The sequence below is a fragment of the Sus scrofa genome, chromosome X, assembly GCF_054392235.1.
Source record: "Sus scrofa isolate SSC_HxYL_T2T_F1_AM1 chromosome X, Sscrofa_HxYL_maternal_Yorkshire_Landrace_v2.0, whole genome shotgun sequence".
Lineage (NCBI taxonomy): Eukaryota > Metazoa > Chordata > Mammalia > Artiodactyla > Suidae > Sus > Sus scrofa.
This window is the reverse complement of record NC_139401.1, coordinates 30,353,911-30,370,681: the sequence shown is the minus strand read 5'-3', so window position 1 is coordinate 30,370,681 and position 16,771 is coordinate 30,353,911. Positions and strand designations below refer to the sequence as shown.

General features: G+C 39.7%; 1 protein-coding gene across 7 annotated transcripts in view; it reads left to right on the top strand.

The window, feature by feature from the left end:
* TAB3 (TGF-beta activated kinase 1 (MAP3K7) binding protein 3) overlaps positions 1-16,771 on the top strand; it is a 96,514-nt gene that overhangs the window by 17,919 nt on the left and 61,824 nt on the right. The gene's annotated exons all lie outside the window — the stretch shown is intronic.

The window sequence follows — 16,771 nt, the reverse complement described above, 5'->3', positions numbered from 1 at the left end:
TTTGGTCTTGGACTCATGTTTGTTGGGTGATTTTGTTACCGATTCAATCTCCTTCATAGTAATTGATGTGTTCAAATTTTCTGATTTTTCATGATTCATTCTTGGAAGTTTGTATGTTTGTAGGAATTTATTCATTTCTTCCAGGTTGTCCAATTTGTTGGTGTATAATTGCTTATTGTAGTCTCTTATCCTTTGTATTTCTGTGGTATCTGTTTTAAGGGCTTGTCAGTTTTGTTTATTTATTTACTTTTGGCTGCAACTTGCACTACAGCTGTGGCAGCGCTAGATCCTTAACCTTCTGCACCTCATGGGAACTTCGTATTTTTCTAACTTCTTAATGGGGGGTAGTTAGGTATTAATTTGCACCTTTATTTCCTTCCTAACATATGCAGTTAAAACTATACATTTCATTTTCAAGTATTGTTTTACTTGTGTTTCATAATTTTTTTTTCTTTGTGTCTTTTTTAGGGCTTAACCTGCGACATATGGAGGTTCCCAGGCTAGGGGTCTAATTCACGCATAGCCTCCAGCCTGCGCCACAGCCATGGCAGATCCGAGCTGCGTCTACAACCTACACCACAGCTCACGGCAACACTGGATCCCTAACCCACTGAGTGAGGCTAGGGATCGAACCCGAAACATCCTGGTTCCTAGTCGGATTCGTTTCTGCTGTGCCACAACGGGAACTCCTGTATCCCATAATTTTTGATATGTAATAATTTAATTATAACTTCACAACATTTCCTAATATCCATTATAACTTCTTCTTTGATCAATGGGTTATTTAGACATGTATTTCTCTCTCTCTTTTTTTTTTTTTGGTTGCGCCTGTGGCATGTGAAAATTCTTGGGCTGAGGATTGAACCCGCACGACAGCAGCAACCCAAGCTACTGCAGTGACAACACTGGATCCCTAACTAGCTGAACCACATGGAAACTCCACATATATATGTCTTTTTTTTTTAACTTGAAATATTAATTTTCTCAACTATGTGGAGTTTTTTTATTTTTAAAAGTTTTATTGGAATATAGTTGATTTACAAGGTTGTGGTAATTTCTGCTCTACAATAAAATGATTCAGTTATGCATATACATACATCCATTCTTTTTCAGATTCTTTTCCCATACAGATTATCACAGAATATTAGGTAGAGTTCCCTGTGCTATACAGCAGGGCCCTGTTGGCCACTCATTCCATATACCACAGTGTACATATGCCAGTCCCAAACCCCAGGTCCACCCCTCCCCTGAAGCTTTCCCCTTTGGTAACCATAAATTTGTTATCAAAGTGTGTGAGTCTGTTTCTCTTCTGCAAGTAAGTTCATTCATATCCTTTTTTTAGATTCTACCTATAAGTGGTACATGATGTTTATCTTTCACTGTCTAAATTCGCTTAGTATGATAATCTCTAGGTCTATCTATATTGCTGCAAATAGCATTATTTCATTCTTTTTATGGAGGAGTAGTATTCCATTGTATATAAGTGTATTTCTTAATTTCCAGTAATATAAGAATTTTCTGTGTATTTTCTAATTGTTTTCTGGCTTGGAGAACTTTCTTTTAGTGACTTTTTAAAAAAGTTTCTTGGAATTCCCGTCGTGGCGCAGTGGTTAACGAATCCGACTAGGAACCATGAGGTTGCGGGTTCGGTCCCTGCCCTTGCTCAGTGGGTTAACGATCCAGAGTTGCCGTGAGCTGTGGTGTGGGTTGCAGACGCAGCTCGGATCCTGTGTTGCTGTGGCTCTGGCGTAGGCCAGTGGCTACAGCTCCGATTCAACCCCTGGCCTGGGAACCTCCATGTGCCATGGGAGCGGCCCAAGAAATAGCAAAAAGACAAAAAATAAATAAAAAAAATAAAAATAAAAAAATTTCTTGAGATCTTCATTACCTAGCATGTGTTCAGTTTTTGTAAATACATAAAGAAAAGAATATATTTCGCAGTGTTCTGTTTATTCCCATTGATCAAGTTAGTTAATTATGTTGTATTGTCTTTATTGATTTTTCTTTTTGCTTTTTCTTTAAACTACTGAGAGATATCTTAAAGTCTACCACTGTGGTATTAACATATGCATATTTCTCCTAGTAGTTCTGTCAACTTTTCCTCTAAATGTAGTTTGAGGCCATGATGTCAAGTGCATATAAATTTAATTATGTTGTTCTGGTGAGTTAAACATTTTATCGTTCCTTTTTTTTTTTTTTTGGTCTGCGCCCGTGGCGTATAAAAGTTCCCAGGCTGCAGCAATGCTGGATCCTTTAATCCACTGTGCCAAGCCGGGGATTGAACATGCATCACTACAGAGACAACACCAGATCCTTAACTCGCTGTACCAGAGGGAACTTCCCCATTTTTTCATTCTTGAAGTGACTCTTTTAACTCTAGTCATGCTTTTTCTTTGATGTCTGTTTTGTCTGAAACTAATTTAGCTATACCATCTTTGTTTCGGCTAATGTTTGCATGATGTATTTTTCTATCCTTTTACTTTCCACCTATCTTAAGTGTTTAGACTAGTCTCTTGAAAGCGACATATATTTGTAGATTTTTTTTTTTTTTTTTTTTTTTTTGCTTTGTAGGGCCACACCCACTGCATATGGAAGTTCCCAAACTAGGAGTCAAATTGGAGCTAAGGGTGCTAGCCTATGCCACAGCCACAGCAACGCCAGATCCGAGCCAACCTAAATGGCATCACCAGATCCCTGACCCACTGAGTGAGGCCAGGGACTGAACCCCCACCCTCATGGATACTAGTCGAATTTGTTTCTGCTGCGCCACAGCGGGAACTCCCTATTTTTAGATTTTTTAAATTTTATTTATTTATTTTTTAATTACTCAATGAATTTATTACATTTATAGTTGTACAATGATCATCACAATCCAGTTCTATAGGATTTCCATCCCACAACCCCAGCGCATCCCCCCACCCCTCAAACTGTCTCCTTTGGAGACCATAGGTTTTTCAATGTCTGTGAGTCAGCATCTGTTCTGCAAAGAAGTTCAGTCTGTCCTTTTTTCAGATTCCACATGTCAGTGAAAGCATTTGATGTTGGTGTCTCATTGTATGGCTGACTTCCCTTAGCATGCTAATTTCTAGGTCCATCCATGTTGCTAAAAATGTTGGTATTTCCTTCCTTTTAATGGCTGAGGATTACTCCATTATGTATGTGGACCATATCATCATTAGCTACACCTCTGTCGATGGATATTTAGGTTGTTTCCATATCGTGGCTATTGCAAATAGTGTTGCAGTGAACATCGGGGTAAACGTTTCTTTGCAAGTTGTGGTTTTCTCTGGATAGATGCCCAGGAATGGGATTGCTGGATCAAATGGTAGTTCTATGTTTAGTTTTCCGAGGACTCTCCATAGTGTTTTCCACAGTGGTTGCACCAATTTACAATCCCACCAACAGTGTACTAGGGTTCCTTTTTCTAGACACCCTCTCCAGCACTTATTGTTTGTAGACTTTTGGATGATGGCCATTGTGGCCAGTGTAAGGTGGTAACTCCTAGTGGTTTTGATTTGCATTTCTCTAATAATGAGTGATATTGAACATCTTTTCATGTGTTTTTTGGCCATCCATATGTCTTCCTTGGAGAATTGTCTGTTTATATTTTCTGCCCATTTTTTGATGGGGTTGTTTGTTTTTTTGATATGGAGCGGTAGGAGGTGTTTATAAATTTTGGAGATGAATCCCTTGTCAGTCAATTCATTTGCAAAGATTTTTTTCCCATTCTGTGGGTTGTCTTTTCGTTTTGTTTAGGGTTTCCTTTGCTGTGCAGAAACTTTTAAGTTTGATTAAGTCCTATTTGTTTATTTTTGTTTTTACTGTCGATACTCTAAGAGGTGGATCTGAGAAGATGTTGCTGTCATTTATGTCAGAGAGTGTTTGGCCTATGTTTTCCTCTAAGAGTTTTATAGTATCTGGTCTTATATCTAGGTCTTTAATCCATTTGGAGTTTATTTTTGGGTATGGTGTTAGGGAGTATTCTAATTTCCTTCTTTTCCATGTGGCTGTCCAGTTTTCCCAGCACCACTTCTTGAACAGGCTGTCCTTTCTCCATTGTATATTCTTGCCTCCTTTGTCATAGATGAGTTGGCTGTAGGTGCGTGAGTTTAACTCTGGGCTTTCTATCCTTCTCCACGGATCTAAATTTCTGCCTTTGTGCCAGTACCATATGGTTTTGATGACTGTACCTTTGTAGTAGAGTCTGAAGTCAGGGAGCCTGATTCCTCCAGCTGCATTTTTCTTTTTCAGGATGTCTTTGGCTATTCTGGGTCTTTAGTGCTTCCAAACAAACTTTAAAATATTTTGTTTGGGAATTCCCGTCGTGGTGCAGAGGTTAACAATTCTGACTAGGAACCATGAGGTTGCGGGTTCGATCCCTGCCCTTGCTCAGTGGGTTAATGATCTGGTGTTGCCGTGAGCTGTGGTGTAGGTTGCACACGCGGCTCGGATCCCGCATTGCTGTGGCTCTGGCGTAGGCTGGCAGCTACAGCTCCGATTAGACCCCCTAGCCTGGGAAACTCCATATGCCACAGGAGTGGCCCAAGAAATGGCAAAAAGACAAAAAAAAAAATATTTTGTTCGAGTTTTGTGAAAACTGTCCTTGGTAATTTGATAGGGATTGCATTGAATCTGTAGATTGCCTTGGGTAGTATAGTCATTTTGATAGTATTAACTCTTCCAGTTCAAGAGCATGGTATGTCTTTCTATCTATTTGTGTCATCTTTGATTTCTTTCATCAGTGTCTTATAGTTTTCAGAGTACAGGTCTTTTGTCTCTTTAGGTAGGTTTACTCCTAGGTATTTTACTCTTTTGGATGCGATGCTAAACGGGATTGCTTCCCTAATTTCTCTTTCTGCTCTTTCATTGTTACTATATAGAAATGCCGTCAATTTCAGTGTATTAATTTTGTATCCTGCGACTTTTCTGAATTCAAGGATGAGCTCTAACAGTTTTCTGGTAGAGTCTTTAGGATTCTCTGGGTACAGTATCATGTCATCTGATGATAGTGATAGTTTTACTTCTACCTTTCCAGTTTGAATTCCTTTTACCTCTTTTACTTCTCTGATTGCTGTGGCTAGGACTTCCAGAACTATGTTGAAGGGTAGTGGCGAGAGCGGACATCCTTGTCTTGTTCCTGATCTCAGTGGGAATTCTTTCAGCTTTTCACCATTGAGAATGATGTTTGCTGTGGGTTTGTCATATATGGCCTTGATTATGTTGAGGTAGGTTCCCGCTATGCCCACTTTCTGAAGGGTTTTTCTCAGAAATGGGTGTTGGATTTTGTCAAAGGCTTTTTCTGTGCCTATTGAGAGGATCATATGGTTTTTATTCTTCAGTTTGTTAATGCGGTGTATCATACTGATGGACTTGCAGGTATTGAAGAACCCTTGCATGCCTGGGATAAATCCCACTTGATCATGGTGTACAATCCTTTTAATGTATTGTTGGATGTGGTTTGCTAGTGTAATGTTGAGGATTTTTGCATCTCTGTTCATCAGTGAAATTGGCCTGTAGTTTTCTTTCTCTTTTAGTGGTATCTTTGTCTGGTTTTGGTATCAGGGTGATGGTGGCCTCATCAAATGAGTTTGGGAGTATCCCTTCCTCTGCAGTTTTTTGAAAGAGTTTCAGAAGGATACGGGTTAGCTCTTCTCTAAATGTTTGATAGAATTTGCCTGTGAAGCCATCTGGTCCTGGACTTTTGTTTGTTGGAGATTTTTTAATCACAGTTTCAGTTTCACTTCTTGTGATTGGTCTGTTCATCTTTTCTATTTCTTCTTGGTTTAGTCTTGGAAGATTGTACTTTTCTAAGAATTTGTCCATTTCTTCTAGGTTTTCCATTTTATTGGCATCTAGTTGCATACAGTAGTTTCTTATGATCCTTTGTATTTCTGTGATGTCCGTTGTTACTTCTCCTTTTTCATTTCCGATTTTATTGATTTCAGTCCTCTCTCTTTTTTTCTTGGTAAGTCCGGCTAAGGGTTTATCAATTTTGTTGATCTTTTCAAAGAACCAGCTTTTCGTTTCATTGATCTTTTCTGTGGTTTTCTTCTTTTCTATTTCATTGATTTCTGCTCTGATCTTTATGATTTCTTTCCTTCTACTACCTTTAGGTCTTGTCTGTTCTCTCTCGAGCTGCTTTAGATGTCAAGTTAGCTTGTTTATATGAGCTTTTTCTTGTTTCCTGACTTGGGCTTGTGTTGCCGTAAACTTTCCTCTCAGAATGGCTTTTGCTGCAGCCCATAGGTTTTGGAGTATCATATCTTTGTTGTCCTTTGCTTCTAGGTATTTTTAAACTTCCTCTTTGATTTCTTCAGTGATCCCTTGGTTGTTTAGTGGCATGTTGTTGAGTCTCCACGTGTTTGTGGTTTTTGCAGTTTTTTTTTCTTGTTGATTTCCAGTCGTATAGCGTTGTGGTCGGAAAAGATGCTTGATGTGATTTCAATTTTGTTAAAGTTACTGAGGCTTGATTTGAAGCCCAGTTTGTGATCAGTCTTCGAGAATGTTCCATGTGCACTTGAGAAGAATGTATTCTGTTGCTTTTGGATGGAATGTCCTATAAATACCTATTAAGTCCATCTGGTCTAACGCTTCATGCAGGGCCTGTGTTTCCTTATTGATTTTGTGCCTGGATGATCTGTCTGTTGTTGTAAGCAGGGTGTTAAAGTCCCCCACTATGATTGTGTTATTGTCGATTTCTCCTTTTAAGGTTGTTAGCAGTTGCCGTGTATATTGTGGTGAACCTATGTTGGGTGTGTCAGTATTTCAAATTGTTATATCTTCTTCGTGGATTGATCCTTTGATCATTAGGTAGTGACCTTCCTTGTCCCTAAAAATATTCTTCATTGTAAAGTCTATATTTTGTCTGCTATGAGTATTTCTACTCCAGCTTTCCTTTGATTCTGGTTTGCGTGGAATATTTTCTTCCATCCTCTCACTTTCAATTTGTATGTGTCCCTATCAGTGAAGTGGGTCTCTTGAAGACCACACATGTATGGGTCTTGTTTTTGGATCCATTCAGCCAGTCTCTATGCCTTTTGGTTGGGCCGTTTATTCCATTAACATTTAAGGCAACTATTGATATGTATGTTCTTATTGCCATTTTATTAATTGCTTTGGATTTGTTTTTGTTGCTCTTTTTTCTTCCCTTCTTCTCTTGTTCTCTCCTCTTCTGGTTTGATGACTATCTTTAGTGTTGTATTTGAGTTGATTTTTCTTATTTGTTTGTGTATCAATTGTAGATTTTTGGTCTGCAGTTATTCTGACGTTTTGATGTAAGAGTCTATATATACATCTATATGTATGAGATTGTTTTAAGCTGTTGGTTTCTTAATGGCAAGTGCATCTCCAGTGTCCTGCATTTGTACCCACCTCTTCTCATGATTTCTGATTTTGGTGGCATAATTGTGCATGGATGATTTTGTATCTCTACTGTATATATACCTTTACTGGTGAGCCTTGTCATTTGTGGTGTTTTTGTTTCCTGTTGCGGCCTTTTCTTTTCTGCCTAGAGAAGTTCTTTCAGTATTTGTTGTAAGGCTGGTTGAGTGTTGCTGAATTCTCTCAGCTTTTGCTTATCTGTGAAGCTTTTGATTTCTCCTTCAAATCTGAATGAGAGCCTTGCTGGGTAAAGTCATCTTGGTTGGAGGTTTTTTCCTTTCATCACGTTAAGTATATCATGCCATTCCCTTTTGGCCTGCAGAGTTTCTGCTGAGAAATCTGCTGATAACCTTATCGGGGTTCCCTTGTATGTTATTTGTTTCTTCTCCCTAGCTGCTTTCAAGATTTTCTCTTTGTCTTTAATTGTGGTCAGTTTGATTAATATGTGTCTCGATGTATTCCTCCTTGGGTTTATTTTATATGGTACTCGTTGTGCTTCCTGGATTTGAGTGAGTGGTTCCTTTTCTGTGTTAGGGAAATTTTTGGCTATTACCTCTTGGAATATTTTTTCTGTCCCCTTCTCTCTCTCTCTCCTCCTTCTGGCACCCCTATAATATGGATGTTGGTGTGTTTATCATTGTCCAGAGTTATCTGAGACTCTCTTCATTTGTTTTCAATCTTTTTTCTCTTTTCTGTTCTGCATCTGTAGTTTCTACTAATCTGTCCTCCACCTCACTTATTTGTTCTTCTGCCTCCTGTATTCTGCTGTTAGCTGCTTCTAACAGTCAATTTTTTTTTCAGTTATTTTATTTTGCATCTCTTCTTATTTAAGTTTTATATCCTGTTTCTCTTTGCTCAGTGTTTCCTGTAAGTTATCCATCTTTGCCTCCAGTTTCTTTCCAATGTCTTGCATCATCTTCAGCATCAACAGTCTAAAGTCTTTTTCCTAGAGGCTGACAATCTCCTCTTGCTTAGCTGATTTTCTGCAGTTTTTTTCTTTCTCCCTCATCTGAATTATAGTTCTCTGTCTTTTCATTTTGATAGGTTTTTGGTGTGGTGACCTTTTTACAGATAATAGCATTGTGGCCTCTCTTACTTCTGGTGTCTGCCCCCCTTGTGGCCGAAGTTGGTATGGGGGCTTGCTGTAGTCTACCTGATGGGAGGAACTGATGCCTGCCCACTGGTAGGTGGAGGTGATTCTCATCCCTCTGGTGGGTGGGGCTTAGTCTCTGGGTGAGATTAGAGGTGACTGTGTGCCTGAGGGGTCTTTAGGCAGCCTCTTTAGTGAGGGGTGGTGCTGTGATCCCACCTGGATTGTTGTTTGCCCTGGGACTTCTCAGTGCTGATCGGTGGGGCCAGATTTCCCATAATGGCCACCTCTGGAGAAAGGCATGCTGTTGAATATTCATGAGAGCTTTGCTTCTAATGTCCTTCCTTCACAACAAGCCACATTCACCCCTGTTTTCCCAGGAGGTCCTCTAAGAACTGCAGTGAGTTTTGACCCAGATTCCTATGGAGACCTTGCTCTGTCCTGGGACCCAGTGCATGTGTAAGTCTGTGTGTGCCTTTTAAGAATGGGGTCTCTGTTTCCCCGAGTCCTGTGGAGCTCCTGCGCACAAGCCTCACTGGCCTTCAATGCCAGATGCTCCAGGGGCTCTTTATCCCCATGCCAGATCCCCACACGTGGGAGTTTGATGTGGGGCTCAGAACTCTCACTCCTGTAGGTGAGTCTCTGTGCACCAGTTAGTTTCCTGTCTGTGGGGCTTCCCACCTGGGAGGAATGGAGTTTTTTATATCATTCAACCCCCACCGCACCTCTTTTTTTTTTTTTTTTTTGTCTTTTCTAGGGCCACACACAGCATATGTAAGTTCCCAGGCTAGGGGTCAAATCAGACCTGTTGCTGCTGGCTTACACCAGAGCCACAGCAACGTGGGATCCGAGCCACATCCGCCACCTACACCACAGCTCACTGCAACGCCAGATCCTCAACCTACTGAGCAAAGCCAGGGATGGAACCCGCAACCTCCTGGTTCCTATCCGGATTCATTAACCACTGAGCCACGACGGGAACTCCCTCCCCTCCTACCTCTTGATGTGGCCTCCTCTTTGTCTTCTGGCATAGGGTATCTTTTTTAAGGTTTCCAGTCCATTTGGGTGAAGATTGTTCAGCCTTTATTTGTGAATTTTGTTGTTCTTAGGAGAGAAGTTGAGTTCCAGTCCTTCTATTCCGCCATGTTAATCCTATCTCCGTATTTGTAGATTTTTTAAATAAAGTTCTGTAATCTTTCTCTTTTGAACATTTAATCCATTTATATTTAATATAATTACTGACATTTCGAGATGACAGATAGCATTACATTTTTGTCCCACCTGTTCTGTATTTCTTTTTCTCTTCTGTTTATTTGATTATATTTATATCATTTTTCCTTTATTGATTCAAATATCACATTCATTTTAATTTTTTTTAGGGGCCACACCCAGGGCATATGGACGTTCCTAGGCTAGGGGTCGAATTGGAGCTATAACCTCTGGCCTATGCCACAGCCACAGCCATGCCAGATCTGAGCTGTGTCTGTGAGCTACACCACAGCTCACAGCAGTGCTGCATCCTTAATGCACTGATTGAGGCCAGAGATTAAACCTGCATCCTCTTGGATACTAGTCACTTTTGTTACTGCTGAGCCACAATAGGAATACCTTCACTTTAATTCTTTTCATGATTGCCCTAGCACTCACAGCATGTATATGTCAGTTATCAAAGTTTAATGTTAATTGATAACTTTTATCTTCTTCCTGGTTGACGTAAGAAAACTGAAACACCATTGTTCCATTTACCCATCTCCTGACATACATGCTCTTGTCCTCTAGCTTAATATTCTGTATATATATTTTTTTTACAAAACGCTCTCCTTGTTTAATGTGTATCATTTAATGGGTTTGGAGATAAGTTTCTGTGCATATTTTAAACCCCACAAGACATATTTTATACAGTCAGTGTTTCACTAAGTTTTTCACATGTTAATTTAAACTTTAATGGTTCTTTTCATGCCTTTTTGCATTTGTGACCTTCCATTTTGCATCAGTTTTCTTGTATGATTTTAGTGGAGTTCTGCTGGATGTATATAAACTGCTTTTATTGGTTTGAGACTATATTTCTTTTTTTGTTTTTGTTTTTGGCTCTCTGGCTGCATATGGAGTTCCCTGGCCAGGAATCAGATCTGACACCACTGCTGCTGCAATGCCTGAGGCATCGTTAGAGCCTTTAACCCACTGTGCCTGGCCAGGGATTGAACCTGTGACCTGGTGCTGCTAGATGCATCTAATCCTATTGCTGCACATTGGGAACTCCTCATTCTTGGTGATTATTTTCTCTGCAGTGGAATACTATGTTGTTATTTCCGTTCCTTAGAGATTCCATTACACGTTTTTTAGCTTCTGTTTTTCTTGTTGAGAGTTAAGGTATCCATGTAACTGGTTGCTTCTTTGAAAGTTATCTTTTCCTTCCTCGGGATGCTTTTAAATTTTTCTTTGTTGGTTTTCAGCTAGAAACTCATTGAGATTCTTAATGTGGTTTGACATCTTTCATCATTTTTGGAATTTTTCAGCCATTTGAATATTGCTTCTAGCCCATATCATCTCTCCTTTCCTTCTGGCATTCTAAGAAGTGAGTTAGACCTTCTCACTGTCTCCTCATGTTTCTTATCCTCTCTTCGTTCTGAGCTTTTCCCCCGACCCGTCTCTAATTCACTGTCTCAGCTATGACCACTGTCTGTTAAACCCGTTCATTGAGTTGTTAATTTCAGTTTTTGTATTTTTCAGTAACGTAATTATTCTTTTTTTATTTTTATTTTTGCCTTTTTTTTGTCTTTTGAGAGCTGCACCTGTGGCATATGGAGGTTCCCAGGCTAGGGGTCGAATCGGAGCTGTAGCTGCCAGCCTGTGCTACAGCCGCAGCAATGTCAGATCCAAGCTGTGTCTGCAACCTACACCACAGCTCACAGCAATGCTGGATCCTTAACCCACTGAGGGAGGCCAGGGATCGAACCCACGTCCTCATGGATGCTAGGCAGGTTCGTTAACCACTGAGCCATGACAGTAACTCCTCTTTGTTTCTTTTTAAAAATCTGGTATATTAATTTTTATGGTTTCTAGTTCATTGCTGAGATTTTTAAGTTTGGTTTTCATCTTCTTGAATGTCGTATGTATGATTTAAAATCTATGTTTTGTAGTTCCAAACTTTGGAATCTGTATCAGTCTCTTTCTCTCTCTCTCTCTTTTTTTTTTTTTTTTTTTGGTCCTTTTAGGGCTGCACCTGCAGCATATGGAAGTTCTCAGGCTAGGGGTTGAATTGGAGCTGTAGCTGCAAGCCTATGCCACAGCCACAGCAACTCTAGATCCGAGCTGCATCTGTGACCCACACCATAGTTTACAGCAATGCCAGATCCTTAACCCACTGAGTGAGGCTGGGGATTGAACCTGCCTCCTCATGGATACGAGTTGGGTTTCTTATTGCTGAGCCATGACACAGGAACTCCATCTATGAGTATCTTTTAATTGTTTGTTTTTTTCTGTGGCTTTTGATCTTATTCTCTTGTCTCCCCATGTGCTTGGTTGTCTTTCATTGTGTACTGGGTGTTAGATTTGAAAAAATAACTTGAGAAATCATTTGAGACAAGGATGATATCTTCCAGGAAGGATTTTTGCAGGGGTGTGGCAGGGAGTGGCATCTACTTGAGGGAATCTAGGATTACTTAGTCTAATCTCAGCTTTTTTGTGTGTGCCAACCGGATGATTCAAGGCCACATTGCATTCAGTGTTTGGACTGTTTAATTTCCAGTTCACCCATATTTCTAAGGTGTAGCCCTTAGGTTCCTAACCTGAGGGTTGGAAGGAGGATTTTCATTTTGTCCTTCACGGTCTGTCTGTCAAATACAATTTAACTTCTAGTTTTTTCTGGATTGCTGGGGTCATCTCTCTGAATTCCACTCTTTTAATGGATCTGAAAGCACTATCCTGTTGGTTCTTTGATTCTTTAAGAAAGCCATTTCTTGTATTTTGCCCAACTCTATTATTTGTCTTTAGTGGGAAAGTTTGTTCATGTTGCCTAATGTGGCATAATCAGGAGAGTGCTTCCTATTGGTTCTTTATGGCAGAATATGATTTTTTCATGTTTTCTAGGACTTCAGACTCAGCCCCTGGTTTTCTTTAAGTTTTGTTTTATATAGCTGTACTCACCTGGATAATTTTGTACATTTTAATTAAAAGGTTATATAGTGTATATGTGTAATTATAAATAAATTGTTATCTGAATACTCAGCAGGATTTTATTCTCTTCAGCCTTGGGCAGCTTCTAGCCTTGATAATGGACAGATATATTGTGTTTAAGTTTCAGCTAAAAATAGTCTCTGGAATGACTCTTAGAACATGAAATCCCTCTTAACTGCTATTGAAATTGGAGTGTACAATGTGAACTGATTGAATTTTTTTGCCTACATCCTCAGCAGGCAGTAATTCCCAGGCCAGGGATCGAACCCTCGCCATAGCACTAAGCAGAGCCACAGTAGTGACAGAGCTGGATCCTTAACCCACTGAGCCACCAGGAAACTCCTCAACTAAGTTTTTTTCCTTCCTCTCGTAGAAAGGAATGCTTTCCTAGTTATACTGTTAACATCATGACTTTGTCTTACTGTACCTATTTGTAGATATAATATATATCTGTCCTTGTGAAATAGAAAAAAAGGAGTTAGTTCTGCTGAGATTCCTTTTTGCTGCCATATGAAAGCTCTTAGACAACCTCTTGAATGAATATGGTGCTTTACAGGTTACATTTTCCTTCTTTACAAATTAATTCCTTGTGAAGTGTGCTAAGCAAAAGATTTGGAAATAGGACTTAATAGAGGTCAGGTAACTTGTCTGTGGCCCCACACCTGGTGAGTGGCTTAAGTTGTCTATGACTATTACAGTGTTTTATTTCAGTTGTTGTGGCCAGTTTAAGCTTGTCTGTAGACACTCATTGACCTTCCAATTTTGTCATTTTGTGCTTTGTTCTTCCTGTATACCATATAATATAATCACCTCATGGCTCATCCTAAAGCTTGAGAAAATTGGGAGATTACTCCTTCATATCCCATTCTCACTGCCCCTCACCACACCCCCTTTCTGGAATATGGTCACACCAGCTCTGGAATTTGCCACCTCTTCCCTGTTGGAAAGCTTGATTTGTCACTAATCCTTTCTCACCCTACATGTGCAGTCAGTCCCTTTCCCTCTCTTTAGATATACCTCAGTTTTTCTTTTTCTTTTTTTGGCTGCACCTTTGGGGCGTGTAGAAGTTCTCAAGCCAGGGATCGAACTTATGCCACAGCAGGGATCCAAGCCACTGCAGTGACAGTGCAGGGTCCTTAACCTGCTATGCCATAAGGGAACTCCTAGACATGCTTCAGTTTTTCTAATTCTAAAAAAGATGTCTCTTTCTAATACACTGTCCATCTTTTTGTCACTCTTAGGGTTCAACTCACACTCTCTAGCTTCTTTTCTCAAGTATCTTTTTTAATTCTGTTGTTCTTGCTTTTCTCATCACTCTAAATAAGATCCTAGCCAAAATCTTGTTTGCTCAGATCTTGGTCTTAGGGAGAGGAAAAGGGTCTGTTCCCAGCAGTAGAGTCGTGTTCCCTTTATGTCTGGTGGTGCCTTTGCTTCTGAATGGTGCTCACATCTCATTTTCAACATCTTTGTAATGAAAACCGTGAACAGTTATCTTACATTAGGACTGTGAATCTCAAAAGCCCCTTGTTTACTTACCTGGTATTCAGTTACTGCATGTTTAAAGGTATGCAGATGCTGCCTCCTCAAATTTGCTAATACTCCATTTTCTCTTGATAATTTTTAAAAAAAATTCCCTATCCATTCTTTTCTTGGAAGTTCATTCATTAGTTTTATCCCCCATCTCACTCACAAATCTGTCATGCTTTAAAATATTGATAAAATCGTGAGTGGTACCAGTATCTTTTGCATTTCCTCTTTCAGATCTTTGCATTTTTCTCCTTCTTTACCATTAAAATCCTGCATCTTTTCTTTTGTCTACTTTGATTATTTTTCTTCAGTAAACTTAATTTACTTGAATCCATCTCTTCTCTGAACTCTTTGTTATCAGGGTATATGTTATTTTTCAGCAGCTCGAGAGTAAGCTTTGAGATAGGGTATGGGAAATTAAAAAAAAAAAAAACAGGGAGTTCCCGTTGTGGCGCAGTGGTTAACGAATCCGACTAGGAGCCATGAGGTTGCGGGTTCGGTCCCTGCCCTTGCTCAGTGGGTTAACGATCCGGCGTTGCCGTGAGCTGTGGTGTAGGTTGCAGACGCGGCTCGGATCCCGCGTTGCTGTGGCTCTGGCGTAGGCCGGTGGCTACAGCTCCGATTCAACCCCTAGCCTGGGAACCTCCATATGCCTCGGGAGCGGCCCAAGAAATAGCAACAACAACAACAACAAAAGACAAAAAAAAAAAAAAAAAAAAACAGGACATGGGCTTTATCCTTTTGTTTTATTACTTATTTCAGGGCCTTGCATATAAGATTTCATTAAATATTTAAGTTATATTTAATATTATAATTTGTTAGAAATTATGCTGATAATTACTAAGTAATGTAGTTATTGAATCATAATAGTAATAGTAATTGATGTTTAAATATAATGATTTTGACTCTTTAAGGATTTTATTCCTGGACTGCTTTAAGAACTCTTTGAGTAGTTTCATATATTCAGCTTCTTTTTCTGTGGTCTCTGAACAAAAGAATGAAAACAATTAGTTTTTTTTGCTTTTTAGGGCTGCACCCATGGCATATAGAAGTTCCCAGGCTAGGGGTCGAATAAGAGCTGTAACTGCCAGCCTATGCTACAGCCAGAACAACTCAGGATCCAAGCCATGTCTGCAACCTATCCCACAGCTCATGGCAACATTGGATCCCGGACCCACTGAGCGAGACCAGGGATCTAGCCGGCATCCTCATGGATTCTAGTTGGATTCATTTCTGCTGTGCCACAGCGGGAAATCCGAAAATTATTAGCTTTTAAGTATTATTTTGAAAATGTTGATTTTTCCTCCTTAAAAGACTCTTTAGTGACTCCTAGTTGATTGTGTCCTTTCCTATTCTTTTCATTTTTGTCCACACCCACAGCATATATAAGTTCCTGGACTGGGGATTGAATCTGAGCCACAGCAGTGACCTGTGCCACAGCTGCATCAACACTGGGCAGGGTATTAAACCAGCACCACCACGGAGACAAGCTGGATCATTAATCCACTGTGCCACAGTGGGAACTCCCATGATTGTTTTTACTTATTTATTTTTATTTTTTTGCTTTTTAGGGCCGCATCTGTGGCATATAGAAGTTCCAAGGCTAGGGGTCCAATCAGAGCTACAGCTGCTGGCCTACACCACAGCCACAGCAACTCAGGACCTGAGCCACATCTGCGACCTACACCACAGCTCATGGCAACGCCTGATCCTTAACCCACTGAGCGAGGCCAGGGATAGAACCCAAGACCTCATCATTCCTAGTCAAATTCGTTTCTCCTGCGCCACGACGGGAACTCCTGATTGTTTTTATTTTTAACTTTTTATTTGTGAACAATGTATACAAATAAAAGGTTCAGTGAAGCTTTATGCCACCATCATCAATATTTCACCATACTTATTTCATCTTCTCCATACCTATTTTTTTTGCAGAGAATTTACAGCATATCCAAGACATTATTTCATCCCTAAATGACATGTATGTAAAACCACACATATTTTTACATAACTGCAATGTAGTGTCATATACAACACACCTGATAATGATTGCCCAGTTGCATATGTAATACTTAGTCCATGTTCAAATTTCCTTGGTTGTCTAAAAACATTTTTTTGTCTGTTTGATTCATGAGAGGATTCAGGTGGTGGCAGCCCCATCCCTTCATGAAACCCCACTTTTCACCCAATGCTTTTAGCATTTATTGATTTCCATTGCATGGGTTAGTTATTAAAAGTTGCAAAATTATGAGTGTTTTAATTTAGTCACTTCTGCTATTATTATCTGACACTTCTCTCTGGAAGAACTTTTTCCTCATTTACTAAGGCCACTTGGTTAAACTGAAATATCTAGTCAGTTCTTGATTTTAATATCCTCTACAGGGGAACAGAAGACTCTACTTCTTCTTTTTTTTTTTTAAGTTAAGACTCTTTATATTATTTCACTAAGGCTTATGATAAAGTACATATCTTCCTTCTTGAGAAACTTAAACTTATACCTGAATGGTAGATTAGCGATTTTGTGGGTTGGGCTCTGGAGAGGGCCTCCCAGTCCTGAATGAACAGTTACAATTCTCTTGAGTGTGTACAGAGGAGTGTGGT